This window comes from Melopsittacus undulatus, chromosome 6 (genome assembly GCF_012275295.1).
Source record: "Melopsittacus undulatus isolate bMelUnd1 chromosome 6, bMelUnd1.mat.Z, whole genome shotgun sequence".
Classification (NCBI taxonomy): domain Eukaryota; kingdom Metazoa; phylum Chordata; class Aves; order Psittaciformes; family Psittaculidae; genus Melopsittacus; species Melopsittacus undulatus.
Genome location: NC_047532.1, coordinates 44,936,997 through 44,961,118, shown reverse-complemented (window position 1 = coordinate 44,961,118; position 24,122 = coordinate 44,936,997).

Genomic DNA, 24,122 nt, shown 5'->3' with positions numbered 1-24,122 from the left:
CAGGAATTACTCACGCCTCCATAAATTACAAATCTTATTGTTATTCTTTACTTAATATGTTGCAAATCTGATTTAGCAAGCAATGTTCATCTATTCTTTAAAGTAGCATAAGATAAAAAAAAACAACTAAACAAATTTCACTAGGAAAACAGCCATTGATGGACTATCTCATTAATTTAACTAAAATGAATATCACTATAACTCATGTGTATGAATCAGTCATAGACAAGCTTCAAAGATATCCCTTTGTTTTGCAACAATTCACCAAAATTTTTAGAGTAGCAAATTTCATAACACAATTGCAGATTATTCTCTGATCCGAAGAACATGCATTATCAAATTTCTGGTGTAAATGAATGTGTGTATGAAGCAAAAATATTAAATTATTAAATTCAAAACCAAATCCTTTCCTGTCTTGTAAATCCCACAGGAGAAATACAGAATTAACAAAAAAAATCAGTCAGCTGCTGATGATCTTGACCCTCAAGGCTACAGTACTTCCAAACTGCCCTTCTTCCATTCTTTCCCAAATGTAAGGAAATAATTTGTCAGAGAAGAATGTTGGTGTTACAAATCTCAGAAATCTGTTAGAAATCTTACTTGTTTTCCCCTTAGCTATTTCTAACACAACAGAGCAAGGACAATCAACATAAAATCGGAACAGGAGGAACAAGCATAACTCTCATTCTCTTTTGTTCAGGTTATTATCTTTACCACTTTAAAAAAGAAAGAAATATAACTGATTGTTGAACTGTATTCTGGGACATCTTGGCTTTTTGTGTTTCTTCCTATACTGTTAACAATGTAAATTTACCAGCACATCAGCATAACATGCACATAAGACTTCTAAGATATTAACTTGATTCATTTGTACAATTCCTTTTCAGAAGTCATTTGCAAAGCATCTGCATCCTCTAAAAGAAAAAAAATTGCAATTCACCTGATGAAGATAGAAAATTATAATTATAGATCATCCAACAATTTTGATAATTTCAGCAAGTCAGCTTGCTGAAAACCATGTCTTTTAGTTTACAAAATCATATAGAGCTCCACTATGTTACACAAGCCACTGGTGCAGAACGGCACAGGGAGGAATTAGGAAGAAGAAACAGCAGCTTTGGTACACGCTCACCCATTCTCAAGACCCTAGTGATACTCCTTACCGCCACCTTTGGGTGGTGGAAAACCATTGGTCCACTTTGTTGACAATGACAACTTTTCAAGTACTTGTGCATGAAGAAGTTCATACCTTTTGCATTTCATAAAGTGTGAATAGGTAGATAAACCCCAGAGAAAGCCGAGATTTCAGGAATACATGATGCCACTGTGGAAAGGCAGCCAAGGGAATACCACTGGGGCAGAAACTTTGCCAAGCTACCACATTTGTCAGATGGCTGCCTGCTATATCTACAGAACATTTGAGCATCTTAGACTTCTTGAACAATATCCTAGTTTCCACTGTAAGAGTAATATTCTTTCTACAAAGGAATAAATATTTAGGAAGCTAAATGCATTTTTTCCCTTTGTGATTTTTCCATAAGAAAGGATGGTTCTGTGTGCATTAGTGTCCAATTAAAGAGACAAAGTCAAATATATATGTATTATCTAATTCTGAATGAGTGGTCACTCCTAAGATGAAATAAGATTTTGGCATGCTTTAGTCTTTTTTGGTATAATTTCCATCTGCACATACAGGGATGTTGTCTAAAAGTCTTCAAAGTTGAACATTCAAAGAAAGATTTTTAAACAGAAGGATCAGCATTTCCCCCAGATGTCTTCATTAAAGAGATGCAAATATATTTTCTTTAACAGCAGCAACATTAATTGCTCTACAAGCTTCAGTATAAGTGTCAACATTGATGCATCATTCAAAAAAAGACATGAACAAACATATGAAATGCTCATCGATGGAGTCAGCAGTTAAACACACTGCAGCAAGAAATAATACAGTGAACAGACTGCTTACATGACCTGGCACTGGTAAAATTCCTGTTGAACATATGCACAATTACTAAAATGACAACTGCATATTTCACACTGTGAAAAATACAGGAAACTGTAAGTGACCAAAATCTAATCTTAGTTACAAGAACACAAACTCAAATAATGCCACTGACTTCAGTGAAGTGATTCTGGATTTTCAGCCACGCATCTAGTGCTCTCTTAAGCAATGAACAACCTAACAAAAAGGTTGTCAAACAGCAGCCAATGTAATTCTCAAACTATAAATGATACCTTGTTTTTTTATAATTCCTCACACAACTTATTTTTTTTAATAGAAGAATGAAAAAATCATTGTTCATAAAATGGGCTTTCCAGAAGTGAGTTGGACACTGGAGGAAAAAGTCATCTGGGAGAATGACTAACACTTTGAAAAACCACCTTAACCATAACAAATATTGATTATGCTACCATTTTTAGGAAACAATATTTTTATGAAAAGCATTACATGAATCAACAGAAGCTGAGAAAAACAAAATAGAATAGTACTTATCTGCCCTACAGTTGGTGTTTATGTTTAGAAGATGACACACAAACACAAGACAAAATCAAATTGCAAATCAAAAAGATCCTTTAACACATCAGTAAGATGGGTCAGGCAAAAATACAGGCTTTTCCTATTTTAAATCATGTTCTTCACATATTCTCCAGACCACAGTGCTTTCCTAGAATGACAATATTTATATATACAGGAATGTAAACCAGCCAAACAAAAAAAGATTATATGTGTTACTACACATTTACATGCCTGTTTCTCCTCTCTACCAACACTTTTCTGCTTAACTAAACTGTAAGCAGGACAAATGTTCTGTTCTTTCCCATCTTATAAGATGTAAATTTTACTTACATCTTAAGTAAGTAGCACTGGGGAGTATGGTCTTATTTTGACCAAGGATTCCTCAAAACTTTGTTGTATAATAGATAGAGATAAGAATTAAAATAGATTCCCTAATATATCAGCATCAGGTTTTACGCTCATTTATGATGACACTATAAAAGGGATATTTACCAAAGAAATCAGCAAACTGCTGTTGCTTAGATTATAATTAGATTTAGCTAATTACTATATACTTGTTTAAAAGTCACTAATAAATGTAAAACATAGGAAGATAAAATCTAATTCAAGCTTTAAAGGATATAACTTCTTAGCATTGAGGTTTAAAAAGCTTTGCAAACATTAGGAGTCAAATTGTGTCCACTAGTTGTACAGGAATGTAAGCAAGCTAAGAGAAGACACAAAGAAACTACGTAAAAAAGAAGATGGTTCCCAGGTTGGCCCCTGTACTTCTCTTGGCAGGGAGGTGATAGATAGGGAAGTGTTAAACAGACCTTAGACAATTTCTGCACAGAAACCATTGCTTATTCAAAGAGAAATCCGTTTGTGCTGTCACACTGGCACTTCAAGCCCTCCAAGTATTCTCAGTATTTCAGAAGCATAACAGAATACAGACACACTTTGGACTGATTGTCACTAGATGCTTGCTGTGAACTGTATTCAGTTTCACAGAAACTTTTTTAAGAGTGTCGTAATCATTAACACCACCTTTTAAACATACTACTGGGACGGGTTTAAAGAAAAGTTCCTTTAATACTGTTTAAATATAACTTGCCTAACAGTCAGAATAAAGGCTATAAAAGTTTGGTAGAAAATACCATTCTGTTCTAAGTAGTAGAATACAACAATTCAAATATCATATAATTTAATAAAATATCAAACACTTTAACACATCCTGGAATGCTTAATAGAAAATATAGACCCAAAAGTAAGATTCAAAAAAGTAATAAAAAAAGAACTGCTTTCATTGTTGCATTCTCTGTTTTCTGGAATAGCTTCCAAAAAAATCAAATTTGTTAGAATTAATACCTGTGCTTAATACCTTTCACAATTTAGTATTTGTTTTGAATGGGAGACATAGTTATGTTTATATCATCTTTAGCCAGTATATGCTTTGTAAGCATGACCTAAAGTTGTTTTTTTCTCACTGCAATTCCAGGTAGCTCTTTTCAATTGCCATATTTATTGACTTATGAAAAAACAAAACTAAAATGTAACAAGATTCATGTAAACGATACTTAAGAAGTTAGCCAAATCTCACCTATGTTGAGTATTTTCTTCTACCCAAAGAAATTCTAGTTTTTCCCCATAAAAAAAGGTGGTTGCATGTTTATGTTGATGCTTAGATGCAAAAAAATTAACTAAGAGCAGCAGCTCGTTATACTGTAGGACTCCCAGAAGAAAAGTCAATCTCCTAGTTCAGTGGGAATAGACACAATCATAGAGCTCCTGGGGAAAGCCACAAACACCTATGAAATGAAAGCACTCTCCAGACCACCAACAAGCCTGGACCTCACGTTTTCTTACATAGCAAGCTGCAGACAGTTTTGCTTGCTGGCTTGATAAAGGGCAGCTTCCATGGGACATTTTATTTGTATATATATTTTACCCTAATATAACTTGAATCTACGTCATGATTTTAAATAAGCACATATTTAAAAGATGTTTCAGCTTTGTTAATCTTTCATGAAAATTCCTTGTTTGTGATGGGAAAACTACTAAAGGTTTAGTGATACCATTACAGACATCAGAAATTTATGTGAACAGAGAAGAAAATTGAGACAGACTTTCTTTTTTCTTTTTTAACTGTAAGACAAAGAGAGGAAACGACGTTTGGGTCTGTAGTCAGATTTCCCAAAGATTCAGATATGAACAGATCTAAGGATAAAAGTGATTTTTATGCAATTTCATGTCTTAAAAATGATGATTTGTAAAATATAACAACATGCTAATGCAAAATAGGTGATTACTTTCTGAGGCAACTATAAATTTTTCCCGTGATAGAAAGGTACAGCTAGACTCATAATTTATTGAAATTATTTTCTATGTTATATAAACAAACAAATAAAAAGTAATTAACTTTTGCTTTAGCATTAATTTAATTATGAACAAAAAATCAATGCATATGCACATTCCATATTAATCTTTAAAATAGTGGGTTTGTTTCTCATTCTTCAATGTTCAGACCACTAGCAGTTACACAAAAGCAGTATATTTTTTCCACTATTTAATATATTTAGGAAAACTATTACAATTGGAATTATTTTAAAAATTAGCACTTAGATTTTAGCAATATTAGTATCAAGTTCCCAAGGAATGTTTTCTCTCTATCATATAAAGTAAGCTTAATCTGTTTATTTATCAAGCTGAATCACAAATATTTATTCACAGTCTCGCTAAAGGAATCAGTAGAAATGTTGAATATAAAACGTATGTAACTTTAAGATGGCATTGTGCTTTTGAAACATTTTGGTAAGAATATTGGGAATATCTTTTCCAAGGAAGACCTATTAGCAATGTTTTGAAGAATGACAATGTGATCAGTCAAGAAATCTGATTTTTGAATTCTTGTCCAAACAAGTCCAATCTACATATCATTACTGCATTCTAAAAACAGAATTCAATGGGAGCTATGCCTCTGTAAAAAGTGAAGAACTCAGCAGTAGAAGGTACTATTCTAAAACTTCAAAATTGTAATGACATACATTATTTTTCCAAGGTAACAGACTCTAGAGTTCTGTTCTTTTCCTTATTAGGTAGAAAAAAAGCTAATAGGACAGGGGGACATACATTAGTATTACTTTGGTTTAACAGGTCATTCTGAACCTGTTCAGCCTTTGAACTCGTGAGCAACTTCTGGAGAGCACTTATTCTTCAGGAAGCCAAAGGCAGAGAGAGGAACTTCCTTGAAGGTAAAATCCATATCTATCCTAGTTAAAAAATGTATTTATTATGTTAACTTTGGCTTGAAAGCCTCGTTAAAAATGTTTACTTTTCCACTGTGCATCGTTTGAAACTGCAGACAAAATGGTTTTTCTCTAACAAGAAAAAACATAGTACCAAAACGCAGCCCTGGTTTCATAATTTATGCAACAAATAGGATAGGCATATAAGGTAAGGGCCAACCTAGGCCCAGGCTGGCAGACGGTTTTAGGAATATCAGTGGCTCATGAATATAAACAGTTACAGGAAAATAATATTTATAAAACCTAGACCTGGGAACAAAAATCTCAGAGATCAACAACCTTGAAAGAATCTAGTGTCACATTCCTAAGAATGTCAGATTAAACTAACATGTGCCAGTCAATATTGGAACACTGTGACCCTTGATGCCTCCTAAGCAAAACTATTAAGTCCAACATTTTCTCCTGTAAGCACTTATCTGTAAGGATGGCTAACATGTCCTCTGAAGCAGATATTGAAACTGATTGGACAATAGGTAGATACCAGACAGGGGCCTGGGGGCCGACCTCTAGAAATAGGGGGAGAAAATCTTAATCTGCAACACAATGCAGCTCTCTTGAAACCCTATCATTTTCACTTCCCATGTGTCTGCTGCCTGACTGTGAATGGATTTGAAAAGGAATGGTTAGTGCTGAAAATTGGATCAGAGCTAACATTCTCTCATTTTTATCAGCAGCTGCCAAAGGTCATCTGACATAATAGCTGATGAATTCAAGCCCAGTGGATTTCATTTGCAATTTTCAATTTACTGAGGCCTCCAAACCCCACAGTGATAAAAGCTTCCCCTATCGTGGCCTGTCACAAACATCAAGAAACTGCACAAACCCACAAGAAAGAAATAGGAGAAAGCTGTGCATCATCACAGTTACAGATAAGGAGAACAGGAAGAAACAGTATCATGTAGAAAGGTGTGGAGCGGCATGTGTGGTTGAGTTTCTAAATGCCAATTGTAATGAAAAGACTATGAAGAGCAATCAAATAACTTCTACAGAATAACATCATGGTTCCCCTCGCCCTCCTTCAGTTTGAAAATTGCCTTCTAATCTTTGGCTTGACAACATGAAGATTAAAGTGAAAGTGAAAAAACACTGTTTATTTAGACATGGAAAGTATTGTACAGTTGAGACATTTGCTGTACTTCTGATTTACAAATCTGTTCTATTAAAGAGGCCTATTATCAGAGAAACTATGTTAGCACAAAGTAAGAAATGCATTTGTATGCTGGCAGTTCTCTACTGATCCACAGGGAACACAGATGAACTCCAGTCCATGGGTGCTGAAGGTTTCAGAGCCTACTCATCCATAATTATAAATTTAGAGGCTTTCCCACATGCTTTCAATGTATTTGGAAGCAAACCACTTTTGCCCTAGATCTTTGCCACATCCACATTGTAAGAAATTTGCATGGAATCTTATTCCAAGTGAGTAAAGAAAATAACTAAATACATCCAACCCCCTTCATACTAGAACATATTTCACTGAGACCAAGCAGCTCAGATTCATTGCCTGCCAATGAACTACATCATGACTACATTGTGAAAGAAAATGTTTAAAAAGCAAACTAGTTTCACACATAAATGCTGAAAAAAGTATTTCTAGACACTAGCACCCAATTCCAATGAATCAGTTTATTCCAAATGGTAGCAGTGTTGGAGGCTACCATCCAGTGTGTTTATGACTTTATGTTCAACTTTAATACAAATTACTGTAGAATGGACTCACGTTTCTCCTTTCAGGAATCTCAACAATAACTCCAAGTCAAAGAGACAGGAAACACAAACACTGCCAGCTAGAATCTATTTGGATTTAAAGCCAAAGATGTGAATAATTCAAAGATAAGTTTCAACAGTGAAAAACCCATGGTACAGTGCAAAACATACAATCAGAGGAAGACCAAGCACAGGAGCATTATACAACAAATAATGGCATATTATTCTGTGCTTAGAATAGCTCAGTTTGTCTTCTGAAAAGCTATGAAGTCCCCTCAAAAAGCGAATTACTCGTGATACTTTGTTGACCAGATATAGATAAGTAAGTCGTTAATCTAAGCATTGGCAGGCAGTTTATATAATCTTTAATGTCATAAGAATACTTAAAATGGTATTTTTCCTTAATGAGGCTAATGGTGGTAGTTTCTTGACTATTTTAAGAAAATTTATTTTAAAGTGGTTACAAAGAAACTATGTGTAGATATGGACAGCATTTTAAAGGTGAGGTAGCATAATGCTGAGGTAATCCACCACAGAGCTGGTTCCTTCAAATATGCACATAGCAGCTGCACTTTGTAGCAGCACTGATTAGTTTTATAGCACTGTATAGTACTCCTTTCTAAAAGTAAAATGAAGCCCAAATACATAATACTCTAAGCTGAATTATATCTCTGACAGTAGAAAACTGGAAAGGTGAAATAAGGGCTGTGAAGAAAATGCAATGGCTGCCTAGAGATGAGGGCATGTATTTTATTTTTTTTTGTTTTTTGTTTTTTTTTTTTTTCCAATATAAGTTTTTTTTTGTTCCTCTATTTTGTTCCTTCCTTCCCTTCATTATCTATTTAACTGTATTTGGATTTTATGGTCTATAATCACAATAATATCTGCGGATCCTTCACGTGAAAAAAAAAGAAGAGAATTTTCAGTGGAATCCATGGAGTTTAAAAATTCTTGTTCTCTTTTTATATGTCTAAGTCACTGTTATGATTATATGGATAACACATGGGACAGAGTTGGGATTTTTTAGTTTGGGTTTTTATTTTACTTTATTTTTTTTTTATTTTGTTTTACAGGATTTACCACACTTGGTGCAGGAGAGAAATTTAATACAGTGCCAAGACCTTTGTTAGCATTTATGGGCCAGCAGTGAAAAAGATATAACTGTTCCATTCGGTATTGACTCAAAATCATCTGTATTACATTATATTCCGCTAACTTTCCTAGAGGGTGCAAGAATCAAGAACTCCTGGGATCTAATGCTAGCTCTGGCATGGTCTAATATACAGCCTTGACTGAATCATCTCAACTAAGGCTTCAATATGCTCTCTATAAACTGTGACTAAAGCCATCAGTGCACTAGTAGAATTAATACTTGAACAATTGATGAAGTCATATAGAGGTTAAGTATCTCCAAACATTCATTCATGAGTGATTTGTAATGATCAGTTTCTGGTTTCTTCTCCTTGGGATCACTCATGTCTTACATTCAAGAATGGCTACACATCTCTTTTGAAAGTAAGGCAGAGCTCGTTAATTCTTGAGGAAAAAGAGACCTGTATTGGTGAAGTAAAATATGCAGCCTCAGCTGCTGAGTTTTGGTTAGAGAGCAAAGGCAATAAGGGAGAAGACTGAAAATATGAAACTTTATTCATTACCGCCAAGTTCTCAGTTATTAACTGACAAATTCAGACATGAAAGACTATGCCAAACATTTGATACTGAAAAATCAGATGCTTCTACCATGCAGAATTAGCAAAGATGATATGTTACAGGGGAAAAAAGGTTATTTGAACCACTGAGATGTCCGATATAGAGTATAAAAATGCAAACATTAAATAAAAACTGTTAAAATGTACTTTTCATAGTCAGCCACTGTGTTATCTCCACAAGCTCCAGCTGAGCCGATTAGAACATTTAGTGACATTAAAACAATGTAGATTAATACATAGCTGAGGAGTTAACAGTCTAGCATAACTGAACTCATTAATACACAATATAACCACAGTCTATTTATAGTAACTGTATTTGTATTAGAAATATAATGCTTAAAATTATGTGATTTGATTCACTCTTGCATCTACCTTTTCATTTTATCCAGCAAGTTATTATTTCAAAACATTTACCATCCATTTTAAATAAATCTGCAAAAATATTGGGGCTATAATTTATCTTAATTCTGCTTCTTTTTAAATGCATGTTAAAGTGTATTTACTAACAATAATACCCAATACTTCATGGTCTGTAGTGTCATTTTTGTTAAATTCTGATATCTGGAGATGATCTGTGATCTCTGAAGAAACAATACTTGATTCGATAGATTTGGAAAGAAATACCAGTTTTGTTCATGGTAAGAAATAACAAAATACAATTAAAAAGGTCCAAACCAGTGACAGGATGAGGGGCCCCAGTTCCTAATGTAGCAATTGATAACCCTAAATATTCAGTATCATCTTGGAGAATCTGACCCTTGGCACTTACAAACATGCTGCAGAAAGCCTTTCTGACTTCAGCAGAGTAAAATTGGAAAGAAACAATTTTCTTGCATCACTGTCTTTGCTGATTCAATTATCAGTGTCTGATCTTGCAAGGCATCAAGCACCCTCCTGTGAGGTCCTCCAGCTCCCACTGAAATCATCAAAAGGAGCTGAGGGTACTCACTGCCAGACTGGGACCCTAAGAGAGCAGAAAGCTGCATACAAGCGTAGGCTGACTCCAGCCAACCACCAGTCTAAACAATAAGACCCTATTATTGACACCAGAGAGTTACACTAATCTGGGATTGTAAGGAAAGTGAACTGTAAGAAAACTGATGAACATTTATTGCAGTAACAGAAGTAGCTTAAATTTTACTGTATATCCTAAGAAGCTATTGCAGTGATAGGGTTCTGGCCTTTTAAGTCAGGGCTCCCCTCTTTCAATTGCCATGTCTAAAATGCCATTGGAAAAATGAGTTTAGCTACTTCAATTTAGTCCTTCTATCACAGCATGCATCAGAAAAAATGTGCACAAATTACAATCCATAGATGCATTTCATAAACTGTTACTCTTCCTCAGCAAACAGGATGGGTGACACTGTGAGTCTTTAAGTGTATTTGGTTATCATACTTGCATTTCTGTAAAAACACTCTATGCTAAAATTAGACATATATTTTGCACCTTACATTCAGTCTTTGAGAGAAGTGCTGCTAAGGCATGACCCATATCAATACTACATTTAATTTTAAGAATGAAATTAATGTGTAATATTCGGCTACTGCTGAACTCAGTACAGAAATACTGACATAAAACATCCAAAAGATAATGTTGAAGATGTTACTAATATATTACCTAATTAATAATGTTTATCTAAAGTAAACCAAACCAGTTTCTTTACTGGTGAAAAGAGTGACCTGAGACACAAGATTGAAAGTATGTATGCAAACATGGCTCAGTGTAAGAAACTGAAAAAAGTTTTGCTCTATAATAACTTTGACTATTTTTTACCTTTACATAGTGAACATCTTCTAAGTATAAAGTCAGATGAAACCTAATTAGTTGCATTTTATAGATTCATAAAATGAGTTTTATCCATTTTTTAAATACTCAGAGAGTTTTGAGTGTACAGTGTTGCTGTTAACCTGTGTTATAAAGTGAGTTTTAGCATCAAAGAGTGTGTCAGATTATAAGCAGTATTAAAAATTACATACTGTAATATATGATGAAACCCCCCCAATATTTTCATTCTTCTTCACTATCTTCTTTTTACCTTGTAAAAATTTACTACATACTGGTTTCTACTGTGTCAACCCCCAAGAAAGTAAATAAGCAATAGTCTCTCAAAAAGTCTCTTTTCCTAACTACTTCAATATACTTTTTGTAGTGTTACCAAAAAGAATATTTTCATAAAATGTAGAGTCCAGTCAGCTCTTGCAGACAAAATAGCAGTTACTAATTTTCATTTTTCTCAAACTTATGTGATTTATTATTATACTAATAAGAACTCATAATACTTCACAGGATTGGACAAAGTAATGACTTTATTTTATAGATGAGGAAACTAAGGCTGCAAGAAAAGTGAAACAGTCATCATCACTTTATAAATTTTCAACTGCAAAGCCTGAAGAATAACAATCCAGTGTATTATTAAGCTATCCTTCTCCAAAATGACAATTATGGCTGCAAATTTTAAAAAGAAAACCCAATTTTGTGGTTTCTCCATTCGTACAGTTTCCTTCTATTACAAAAAGTTTTGCTGAAACAGCTAAGTTAAGACTATGGTATATGATTCACTTCTCTAAAAGCTTGATAGAATTCTAGCCCTTGGTGAGCAGCCCATATATTTTCACAAGGGCAATGCTTATTTTTAATTTTAAAAAGCTTTTTTGTCATTTGCTGAAAAAACGACACAATCAGGATTTACAGTAAAACACAACTTTGCTTTGCAAAGAAATACATAATGAAATAACTTCAAATTCTTCTTCCACTCCTCATTATGAGGCATCAATATTTATTTCAAAGTCACAATTCATGGCAATGGCAGCTTCTATTGCTTTAAAAATTTTTGCAAGATTATTTCTCTGCTGGAAGCTACCCATCTTTAAGAAGTCAAACAGACCCCTTGAATTTTCCTTTAGCTTGGCCTTACTCCACAACTGGTGTTGGCTAAGATATTCAGGAAAAAATTGACATTTTATCATTATTATTTTATTAATTTTATTTATTTATTTATTTTTCCTTAGAGTTCTCTCCGAGATTCTTCTGGAAGATTAAAAAATGAAAGCGAAGTATTCTCTTGGTGAACTCGAGTAAAGTACAGAGCACTGAACAACCTTTGGGTTTTCCTTTTTCTTTTGCCACTTCAGATGGAATTATTATTTTGATTATTTAAAAATATTTCAGTCTTTGGTTTATATTTTTTCCTACCATAATGGTAAATGGTGTAATGATTAAAAACCCCAAACCACTGGAAATATTTTGGAAATTTTTGTTCCATCTTTGAAATCACTGAAACAGAATACAAGATTTCATATAGGTTATTAATAAAAATTTTAAGTTACTTTAATTTCTGATTGTCAACCATTATGTGACTCATAATGGAACAATCACAACTATAGCTATGACAGACAGAAAACTTTTTTAACAGCCAGTTTCCAAGTGTTCAAAATGTAGGGCAATATCAATGTTAAGATCATCCAATTAAGCCAATGAGACAGAAAGGACTACGAAATTATCTTTTACTAAGTGCACCAAGATATTTTGTAAAATGCTGACTACTAACATCTGCTATGAAATACAGTGGAAATTGTTCAAAAAAGCTAACAAAATCCACTACATCCTGTATGTGGCACATCTTTTTGTTTATCTGTATTCATATTGCTGACATGAAGCACATGTTATTGTACCTATACATAATTGCATAAATCATGAAAGACTACATAGTAGTAACCTTATAATCATGATATTTAAACGTTATAGCTGCTTTCTCATTCCCACAATATAATGACTAACTGCCACTAACAACTGATTATTATCATGAGACTGGGGCAGCTAGTGCCATGAATCCAATTCAATAGTGCCTCAAGAGGGTAAAAACCCAGTTTTATTGGAATTATTGTAAATAATCAATGCAAATTCATCTAAGCATGGAGTTAAAAGTACTATAAGATGCAAAGGAAGACACCTAGTATGTACCAGAAGATGACAGCCCCTTTACAGAAAGGAGAAAAGTTTTCCTGTCCTTGGAAAAGTTAGGTTGGTCAGTGTAGTTCAGGTTTCTTTGCACACAGGCAAAACTAAAACTCAAACTCTCTGCATTTATGGATCAGATTCTCAGATGGTGGAGATGAAAACTGACTGCATTTTCGCAGCTGTGGAGCTTAGGTTCTCAAAAAAGCTGAACTACAAGACATAACTGATGGCAGAAACATTCTTGGACAAAATCAGAGATGCTAAAGTTGTCCTGAAATACCAGACAGTATTCAGATGGGTACTAAGAGCTCTTCCATTCCAAGGAATCTTCCATCAATCACAGTTTAGGACCCATTTGTCTTTGCTAGAGTATAAACTGTATCACAAAGTTTACCCACAGCTGCTGATCACAGATGTTAAGTAAGACTTAGGAGGAACCCACAAAATGGTGGAGGCACAGATGATATGCTGACAGAAATATTCTTGTATGCTTGCCTTGCTCCTCTATTTCTTCCTAGGTATTGGACACAGCATGCTGAGCACAGCAGGCCCTAGATTGACCCAAGATATCCTTTATGTACATCTCTTAATTCATGTAAAAGAGTAGGTTGTTTTTTTTTCTTCTGGCAGATTTTTCTCAAAGTAGTCCACCAGACAAAGTGATCTTCACCTACGGGAAGCTATTTTTGAATATTAGTTTGTTCAACACTTAAGACTCCATCTACTTTGCTGCTGCTATTTGTGAGATAAGACAAAGCATAATACCTTGCACAAAACAGTGACATGAGACCTGCCATCCTTCTTGAGTGTATGGTCTGCATCTACCTCCTTTGTCTCACAGAGCGGTGGCCTACTGCAAGGAGGATCTCCAAAATAAAACATTACTTATAAATCCATTTCTCTAAGAATACAGAATTCCAAGAGCTCTGATTCTACATTTCATTTGTCAGTTTCACTTATTCATTTCACGGAAAATATAGCCTCCTTTGGTTTAACTTTTTCTCTTTAATCTCCATTTAAAGATATGCTGCCTATAATATTGATCTTTGATCAGACTTACTCAGCAGATACTAGCAGCTTTTGTTTTTAAAAAGTGACCAGAGAATTGGGTTGCTATCAAGTATATAGTTAAGACGCCTCACACAGCTCTGTTTTTCTGTACTTCTCTTATTCTCTGCCAACTGGTACCTCAGTCTTATTGGTATCCAATAATAAGCCCGATTACAGCTAGCCCTAGGAGACATGACAAAAAGAGAGTCCTCATCTTGCATTAATTGCTCGTATTGAAACTATGCCACATCTCTCGAAGCTAGATGTTGCTTAGTATCCCTTTGATATGATAATGACATGCTTCTTAGCAGATGAATATGCAAATTAAAAGCAGTAATTTGGTGGCATGCACCTGCTGACACTGCACTACTATGCTTATGTGCTCCTCTGTAACACTGCAGCTACACAAAAGCATCACAGAGGTAAAATTAAATTCTAATGTCGTATATATTAAACAGATGCTTCCACTTTTCTTTGTATATCTACTTTTTACAGAATTTGCTATTGGAATCTCAGTTCTCCCTTCATGCAATTAGTGGACATTTATGTGTCATACACAGAAATGTACTTGGAGCTATTTAAGGGCTCTGTTTTTAAAGAAATGGTTTACATGAACTGCACTCTCAAAGAGGATTTCTTTTTCCCCCTTCATAGCAGAGAGGCAAAGGATTTTAATCTTGATGCACAAAAGACATTCATTCATAAATAAATGCATACTTGAGCATGGCAGCTTGCAACAGAAAATTTCTGTGGTAAAGATAATGCAGTGTATACACTTATCCAAACTTTCTGATAATGCTTCTGAAAATTTTCCAACAGGTTCTGTGAATAAGCTATGTGCATTAACAACACGGAGTCAGTTTATGCTCTCAGGTATGTGCTTTAAGCTCTTTTATATTTGAGTAAGGTGCTGCATGTGAAAGTGGAATTTGGTTCCAAATTGCCAAGTTACTTGGAATTAGTATAAGCTGAAGGTGCCAACGGGCTTGGTTCAGGAGGGCATAGCTAGTAACGCTGGACTGCCTGAGATCCTGCTGACCTTGCTGGCCACTAAAAATGCCTTTTACCTCCAGGTGGACTAAGTGACCCACTGGAGGAAACAAAGTATCATTTTGCAGATGTGTTAAGATACAAATGCTCTGGCTTTACCCGACTCAGTGAAGCCTCCTTACAAAGAGATAGGCAACTGAAGGAATTGAAGTGATATTTCACAGGACTCTAAGAGATTAGAGATTAAGGAAAAGTCTTCTTATTCATTAATTTATTCAATTCAGGAAATATGTATTGTAAATTTAAAAAAAAAGAACAAAAAAACAAAACAACAAAAAACCAAATATGCAACTAAGTTCCATAAACTAGGTAACTGTGGTTTTCAGAAGTTTCTCAGCTCTTAATTAGCAATTCCATAGCTGAAGGTTTAAATTTCTCTACAGTTCCCTTTATCTGATGTAAGTTGTAAGTCTGTACCTGTTTTCATGGAAGTGTACAGTCTACATCTTATGGCTGCCATTTATTCCACATCATGTAGTGGCCATTTATATGTGGGAAAGAACAGACCTCCCACCTCTGTATTGCAGAGATCTTTCTCCCAGTCACATTTTATTGCCCAAAAGAAAGGATGTGTTAATGGGAAACATGAGAACTATTAAATGTCTATATAGTCTAATTCCTTTACCTAATTCCAGATTTTACTCCAACCTGTTTCACTATCCAGCTTGCAGTTTGCATGTTACCAATGTATAATAAATTATAATTAAAAAAATAAATACCTTTACTTGATCCCTACGGTCAGTGAAAAAGATTCTAAGTCATCCATTGCACATTTACTTTATATCTTAGTTTCTTTATGAATAGGACGTTAAATTGGAAAAAACAGAGTGTTTGAAATTCATACACTAAATGACAAAGAGTTACAATATTTTTTATACACATGAGTGATGGAAATATGGCTTTTATGTCAGTACTGGATTAATTGGGTAGAGGGGTTTCCCTCTCTACACCTCATGAGGAGAAGGAAGCTAATGCAATTGGATATCCATGACAAAGACTAGAATAAGACAAGCTCACTTCAAGTAATGCAGTTCATAGAGAAATACAAATGAGATATAAGAATAAAGAAAATTATGTTAAAATAGCTTAAAAATATAGATGGGTTAAAATATTTAAAATAAACAGGTTACTTCTTTATGTTTGAGAGCTTTATATGGATACTGCTTTCCATACTCTGTGTCAAGGGACTTTCTTCTGATGACCACTGTGTGTAACAACTGCATTACACTGTCCAGTAATTACTGCTGACCATCATGTTTCTTTGTTATCCATGCATAATTTTCTCTCTTTTCATTTCCAAGGTTCTCTCTCCCAATGAATATTCATTAATGAATCATCTTTCTCCCTATATTTAAATAGTTAAATAATTTTTTTTTCAGCAAAATTTCATTTTTATTAAGTTTTATTTAGATCTACAGCATATCTACATGTTGCATTCTTACTGGTTCATTCTACATACAGTCTTAATTTTCCTTCACAACACTATTGAATCTTACCTGATCTTCAAATAACACAAGCACTTCTTTAAGGTCTTTAAGCAAATTCAATCATGTTCAAACAGTCTTTAGTCTCTAACTCCCTGTTTCCTAAGGGTAATGCCTACTAGTAATCTGTTTATCAGCAATTTGCAATCCATATGAAAATGTCAGAATAATAAATTCAGAAGAGTAAATTCTGTGACTAAAAGTTCCCAGCACAAAATCTTGTGTCACCCATCAAGCCTATAACTTCAACTTTTCAAAAATTTCGGTTAAAGTAGAATACTTTTATCAAAGCTGAATGGATTTTATCTCAAAGAAAAAAACTTGAGGGGGAAGATATTTAGGAAATAAATTAAAAAAGAAAAATAGGAAAAGTCCCTGAAGGTTCTGCGTTTTTCACCTGTAGATTTAGTCTCTTTTCCAGTGATGGTCCTTTATCTTATTTTAAAATATATGTTCACCAATCCTTCTGTTCTGTTCCATATTATTAGACATGTGTAAAAAACAATTCATGTATGTATAATCTGCACATATATGTGTTTTTTATACACATTCCCACAGTAGTTTTGTGGTTGGAGTTATTTCTTACTATGTTTTCAGCATGTGTTTGGATCCATTTTGTCCAGAAGATATTATTGCATTCTAATATATCATTACTTCTTCCCAAATGCTCACTCATATTTTAAAAAGACAAAGGTTTGTATCCTTTTAACATATTTATCATTCCATTTATAAAGCACATACCATTTCCTCAGCAGCAGAGGGCATTAGAATTAACAGAAACAATAACTAACCCAAATACATGATTATGCCAGGAAAGGCTTTAATAAAAACACTGAATTTACAGCTAACCTTTCAGCATAATAAAAACACGGACATGAGAGCAGTAGCTTCATCCCTAAGGCTTCAGAAGTCATTAATGGAAACACTCATTATGGATACACCACTTGAAGTAGCATCTCTACTTCACAAATCTTTTAAGGATACTCTGGGAGGTTAACTTTGAATCTACTGGCATGCAAGATGAAGGAATCTTCAAAATCAATAATTTACATGCTGATAATTTGTCACTAAACCCAAGATCTAGTAGCAGAGTGGCTCAAGGAATCTCAGCTCCCATGAGAAATCACTATTCCAGACCCAGGACATGCTGACACAGAGTACCAAATCTGTTTCTAAACAAAAGTAAAGGACAGATTCAAGCAGATACCACTGAAACCATTTGGAGTGCTGTTGTGAAACACATAAAATTCTCTGAGACCTCAATAGTATCTTATTGCAACAGGCTTAGGTCCAAGATGAAACACAAAGCAGTGTAGTAGTGAATTTTAGAGTCAAAAAGGCATGCATGTATTACCACTCCTGAGTATGAGGCTGTCAAACATCATACAGTACATAAAAATTAAGGAAAAGACATTTCTCTTTCTCATAGCCACCTGACAGCCTAAGGTGAACTAACAAAAGCTTTTATTTAGAATGAAAACAGAATACTTCCGTAGGTGTGTTACTTCGAAGATGTCCCACACAGTATTTTTAATTCCCCCGGCTTGCCTATAGGGACAAAGTACACTATTTCATAAGCCTGGAGATAGTTACACAGAGTAACCATGGGTTCCTTTCAACCAGGAATGGAATTTCACATTAAGCAAGAGTAACTTCAAAATATTCACATGCCTGCAGTAGAAACAGCTTATGTTACTCGAAATCAATCTTAAGAGACTAAGAGCCTTGCAAAGTAATAACACTACTTAGTTTCAGCCACTTATCTGTAGATCTTTTTTGCAGTAAAATGAAAACAGTAAGAATGTCAGATTGCCATTATCTGTCAGGAATTTGAGCAGGAAAACAAAACAGGTTTAGTGCAATGATGAACAGTTGTGACAAATCATCAGCATTTTCTCTAGATCCTCATCTGAAAGCAGTTTCATATTTCATCTTCAGACTCTGCATTCTCTCTTACATGAAGTGAAAAAAAATTCTCCAGTGTTTTATACTATGTTACATTTACACAATTTATGTAGTACCTCTCAAGAAGTAGTGAAAAAGTTTCACTTTTTTTTTTGTACACCTAATTCTGACACCAAAGTATTTGGTTCCAAGTAATTCATATCAGCAATTATCAACGATTTCTTTTACAGTAATGTCAAGGCTGTAGCCACATAATGCAACTGTTGTCCTGCAAAGTGCACAAGGACATAACTGACAAACTCATATAGGCTGTTGTAAAGTCCATCTATCCAAAATCTGAGTGCAGAGGGGCTGCTTACAATTTAATGGAAGAAAGAAAAGGTGTATAGCTTGAGTTTTACAAAGTAAGAAAGCAAATTTGGGAGGTTTTACATGAATGTCCACTGTTTTTTTTTGTTTGTTTTGTTTGTTTGGGGTTTTTTTTTTGTTTTTTGTTCATACAATTTTACTCTCTCCTGACAGCAAAGTGCTTAGAGATGAATTTATCTCTGTATTTTTTTGTTGCCATAAATAATATTTTAGTGGGATTTGGGGCTTCAGGCTTAAATGAATCCTTCAGTATTTTAGCTATGAGTCCATACAGAAATGCAATTAAACAGCTGCAAATAACTCCCTTAAAAGCAGAGAAGTCCATGTTCCTGCACTGAATGCTGTTATCAGGCATCCCTTATCTCTCTAAGTCCTTGTCTGAGAGATGCAGAAAGGTCATAGTCTGGACAATAAAGTTATCTTGTTGGTCAGTCTAAGAATTTATGGGCTAGGCATCAGAAGACAGACCTATAGAGAATACTTGGGTTGTGTTCCCTCTGCCAAAGAGCCTTGGGTAAAATGTGACGAAAGTAACTTCTTACGTATTTACAAAGCAGAAAAAGCCATTGATACTCTCCACTGCTTGACAAGGAGTAGTGTGAACCTTACCAAGTGAATAATACTGCTCAATTAATTTCTGAACTTCCCTTCTCAGAAACACTAGGGAAGGTATTTTTCTTACTCCCAAACATCAGCAAACCCATTATTGTCCAAAATGTTTCCACAAGGAATTAACTCATTTATAGGCCTATGTATATCTATCAAGTTCTGAATGCAAAATATTCTAGAATGCCACATTAAAACTTTCATATAGCAAAGCACAGAAAAATTTGCTACATTTATACTTTTAAAGGTTGCACTATATACATGCTACATACGTGCTATATGCGCTAGGCCTGATTTTATTCTTTTTATATGACATCAAGTCATAGATGTATCTATTAAAGAAAAATAACTATGCAAAAAAAGCTTTAGTGAGGAAAGAATTCAGGCCTTATGCTTTTATGTTCACAGCAGTAAAACTGAACATTTCCCCATCTCACACAGGAACGACAGGCGTTTTCCATGTAAACACATGTAAAGCCATTCTGAGTGCAGATCCCTTGATTTAGAAATATTAGCATCTCAGTAAGTAACAATCCTGATGGAGAGAAAGTTTATAATAGTAAAATGTACTGCATTAACACCATTAAACATCAATTAATGTAAACAGCTTAGTCTCAGCTGTCACTGAATAACTGAATGCACAATGACACACTTACTAATTCACTGTCAGTAGAAAGCTGTGTACAAATAATCCTTTAGGTTATTTCTTGCTGAAAAAAAGAAAGCAAAAACTGCGTGACCACTCAGTTGACAGTAGAGTGTTTATCCAACATTATGCCAGATTTTGTTATTCATCTTTCCATTTTTTTTTTTGGCACTCTCTGCTCAAACTAATTGATGATGATTCCACTGAAATATCAGAGCCTTGTGATTCCTTGTCAGCTTTACTGACCTCTTTTTAGCTCCAAATTTCACATTTTAAAGAGGAAAAATTAGACAAACATACTTCACAGTTTAGCCCACCCACACATCCCTGAGACAACAATTCTTCAAGTGTATGGGTTCACTATATATGAGCTCCACCTGACTGATTTTTTACCTGGTGCATGACCTTCAATTGAAAATTCCAACAGCATGCAACTTGTCTTTCGCAAATGAATTGTAAGTATGCCAGCTGCCAGATGTCTTCATTTTAAAACACCTTCAAAACTGCTTTCTGGCATTGATCCATAGGCAAAACAAGCTAAGCTGTAGCTGTAATTTCTATTCTGTGTGCAAAAAGGGGAGGAAACATAAGATGTGCTGCTTTACATCGCTAAGAATGGTACAAGGCAGTATGAAAAAAAACCCCAATGACTACTCATTACTGATGCGTTGCATATATTCAGTAAGAGTTTTTCCAGTACACAGAGCATATCCAAAATTTACATAAATATTCACACTAATAAAATACTTGTTTGAAGTAACATAGTTCTGAACAAAGGGATTCCCTCTCTACCATGAAAATTAATGCCTGTGCTTCCAAATGTGGACTAACCAACCTATTTCGCCTAAGGTTTAGAAAAACTGCTTGGCAGAAGCACTAGAAGGTAAAGATCTTAATTAAATCTGTGCACAAGACCCGGGATCACATGGTTTTCAATTAGTTTTGTTCTATCCTGTTTTTCTGGCTGTTCGTTTCCTTTCAGGATCTGAAATTCATCCCAGAGTCACCCATAAGTTTCAGTATTATTAGCAGATGTTTAGAACAACTCTGTGCATACTCATTTTTTTTTTTTTACTTAGCACCATCATAAACTCATTCTCCTGTCATGAAAAAAGAAGATAATTTCCATTTGCTTTCCTTTGAATACCTAGATTCACCATATTCTATGTGTTGGATCACTCACACAATCTCAGAACCTAAAATGATTCAGAATCACTCTAATGCCCATAAATGATTCCTTCCTACATACAAAACTATCTACTTTCTGCTGTCAGACTATTAACTACTAGTTCACTGCTGAGCTGCACAGTCACACATATATTTTGATGAGAAAATTAACATGAGCCGGCAGTTTGTGTTCACAGCCCAGAAAGCCAACCATATCCTGGGCTGCATCAAAAGGAGCATGACCATCAGGTCAAAGGAGGTGATCCTGCCCCTCTCACTCTGCTCTTGTGAGACCTCACCTGGAGTATTGTGTGCAGTTCTAGTGTCCTCAACATAAAAAAAACATGGAACCGTTGGAACAAGTCCAGAGGAGGGCCACGAGGATGATCAGGGGACTGGAGCACCTCCAATATGAAGACAGGCTGAGAAAGTTGTGGCTGTTCAGCCTGGAGAAGGCTGCATGGAGACCTCATAGCAGCCTTCTGGTATCTGAAAGGGGCATATAAGGATGTTGGGGATGGACTCTTAATTAGGAACTGTAGTGATAGGACAAGGAGTAAGGGGTTCAAACTTAAACAGGGGAAGTTTAGATTGGATATAAGGAGGAAGTGCCGCAGACAGTAGAAGCAGCCTAGAAATCCCATGTCCTGTGAAGTTGGAGAGAACCTGTTTACAGTAACTGGTTTGAGCTTCATGTTTTGTATACATACCTACCATGTTTCTGGAGCTCCAAGCACAGGTTACTGTGCCTGGCAATACTGAGAGCAAATACTCTCTGTCAGTACCCATACTTTCTATGATGGCATAAAAAGCATAGTATACATCCATGCTGCCCAAGTTGCCCTTGTAGTGAAGCTACAGATCAGCCAATTTAAAAGAAAAACCAAACCAGAACTCCTAAACCCCCAAAACAAAACCAAAATTGAGAAGGCAGGCTGTGCAATTTAGTGTGCAATACACCTTTCAGGTACTGCAGAATAAGAAACTTAATTTTCACAGTTGAATGATCTACTGAATGCACACATGACATATGAGGACTTCAAAGCTATAGCTAATCCACAGCGAATATCTCAGAATAAAACACAGCATTGAAGAATGACTGCCTTGAAACACATGGTATTTAGCTTTTCAAAGAATCAAAATGTATGGAAAGGTGAAGAAGTGGATGAACAGTTAACTGCTGTTAACTGACACAAAAAAAAGTGAGGGAAAAATCCCCCATCCAAAAAAAAACCCCAACCACATTTCACTGCAGCAGTAGCTGTTTTTGTAGTCATTGTAAACTGAAATGCTGCTTTGTGGTGGTTTCCTACTGTGTCCCTAAGTCTTCCTATCTAGATGTTCTGAAGGATAAGTGGACAGGTACTGGAGAATGAAAACTGGTATTTGACATTCTGTTGCCAGAGTTCATGGATGCTCATGGGGGAAAACTTCCTACTGCTTTTTTTGCTTATACAATCATGGCTACAGCAGCATCAGATTTGCTGTGTATCAGCTCTCTTAATGTTTGCTGCACCAAGGATTTATAGGCCTTGCAAATCACCCTTGGTTCCAAAGTGTTATCATGCATTTACACTTCTTTTCCTGAACACTTGATCATTGAGCCTCAAGGTCCTCTATATTCACTTTCCTGACCAGTAATTAGGCATCCACGGTGATATTTACAGGTAGAGAAAGAAAATAAAAGCAGAAAGCCTCATGGGACATCTCAGGATAAAGATCAGTTCATTCAAGAGTACATACTAGTCTTAACCATAACTCACCTTAATCTTAGTACTAAACAGACCACTGCTCCAATATGGTATTATAGCTTCATGTTGTGAAGTATATTTAAGAATGTGAGCTGCAAATTGTCATCATCCCAGCTGAATTAGCTCTCAATAGCAAAATTAGTCTGACGAGGCCCTACATTTGTCCTAAGAAATGTAAAATTCAAGGACTGTAGGTGGGGCTATTAGGTTTAGTTCCTAAATATTTACTTTCAGTTTAAAGCAGAGACAATAACAAATCATTTCAGACACCTGCAAAAAGCAGTTACTGTATTTCATTTATAGATGTACTTACATACCATTTTTCCTAAAGTATACAGTTCTGCTATGCATATCTACAGGACTTTGAACTAGTAGCAGTTCTGAACTACTACAATATGAGGTACTACTTCTAAGGTAGTAAAAGATAATTTGAAGTCCAGATGGTGTTTTTGGTGACCAGCATTGCCATCTTAAAGAGCTTCTAGATGAACGAACTGTGTTGCACTAAATCCAAGCTGCACTGCCATATTACATCCTCATCAGAATTTGAAAAAAGACCCTCTTTCCACATTCAGATGAGAAACTCCTTCTCACTCTAATATTAGGAAGTAAGAGGACTTCTAAATGTAACAGAACAATTCAGAAGGCTCTGTGATAAGAGACAGAATGGGGTTTGCAATTGAGGATTGATATGACTGTAGTATTAAAAGCTGAGAACTTGTGTGTGACCCACAGTTTCACTCCTAGCCATAGCTTGCTGTGGTAGACAAGGTGGTTTCTGAAGAGAGATTTGATAGGTGCCATAGTCATGTTACCCCAACAGTTTAATTTTTTTAGTAGTTTATCAAAACGACTCCTTATCCATAAAGGAGGGGTGAGTTCAATATGGTTCAGCTACAGACCTACTATTTTTTTTGA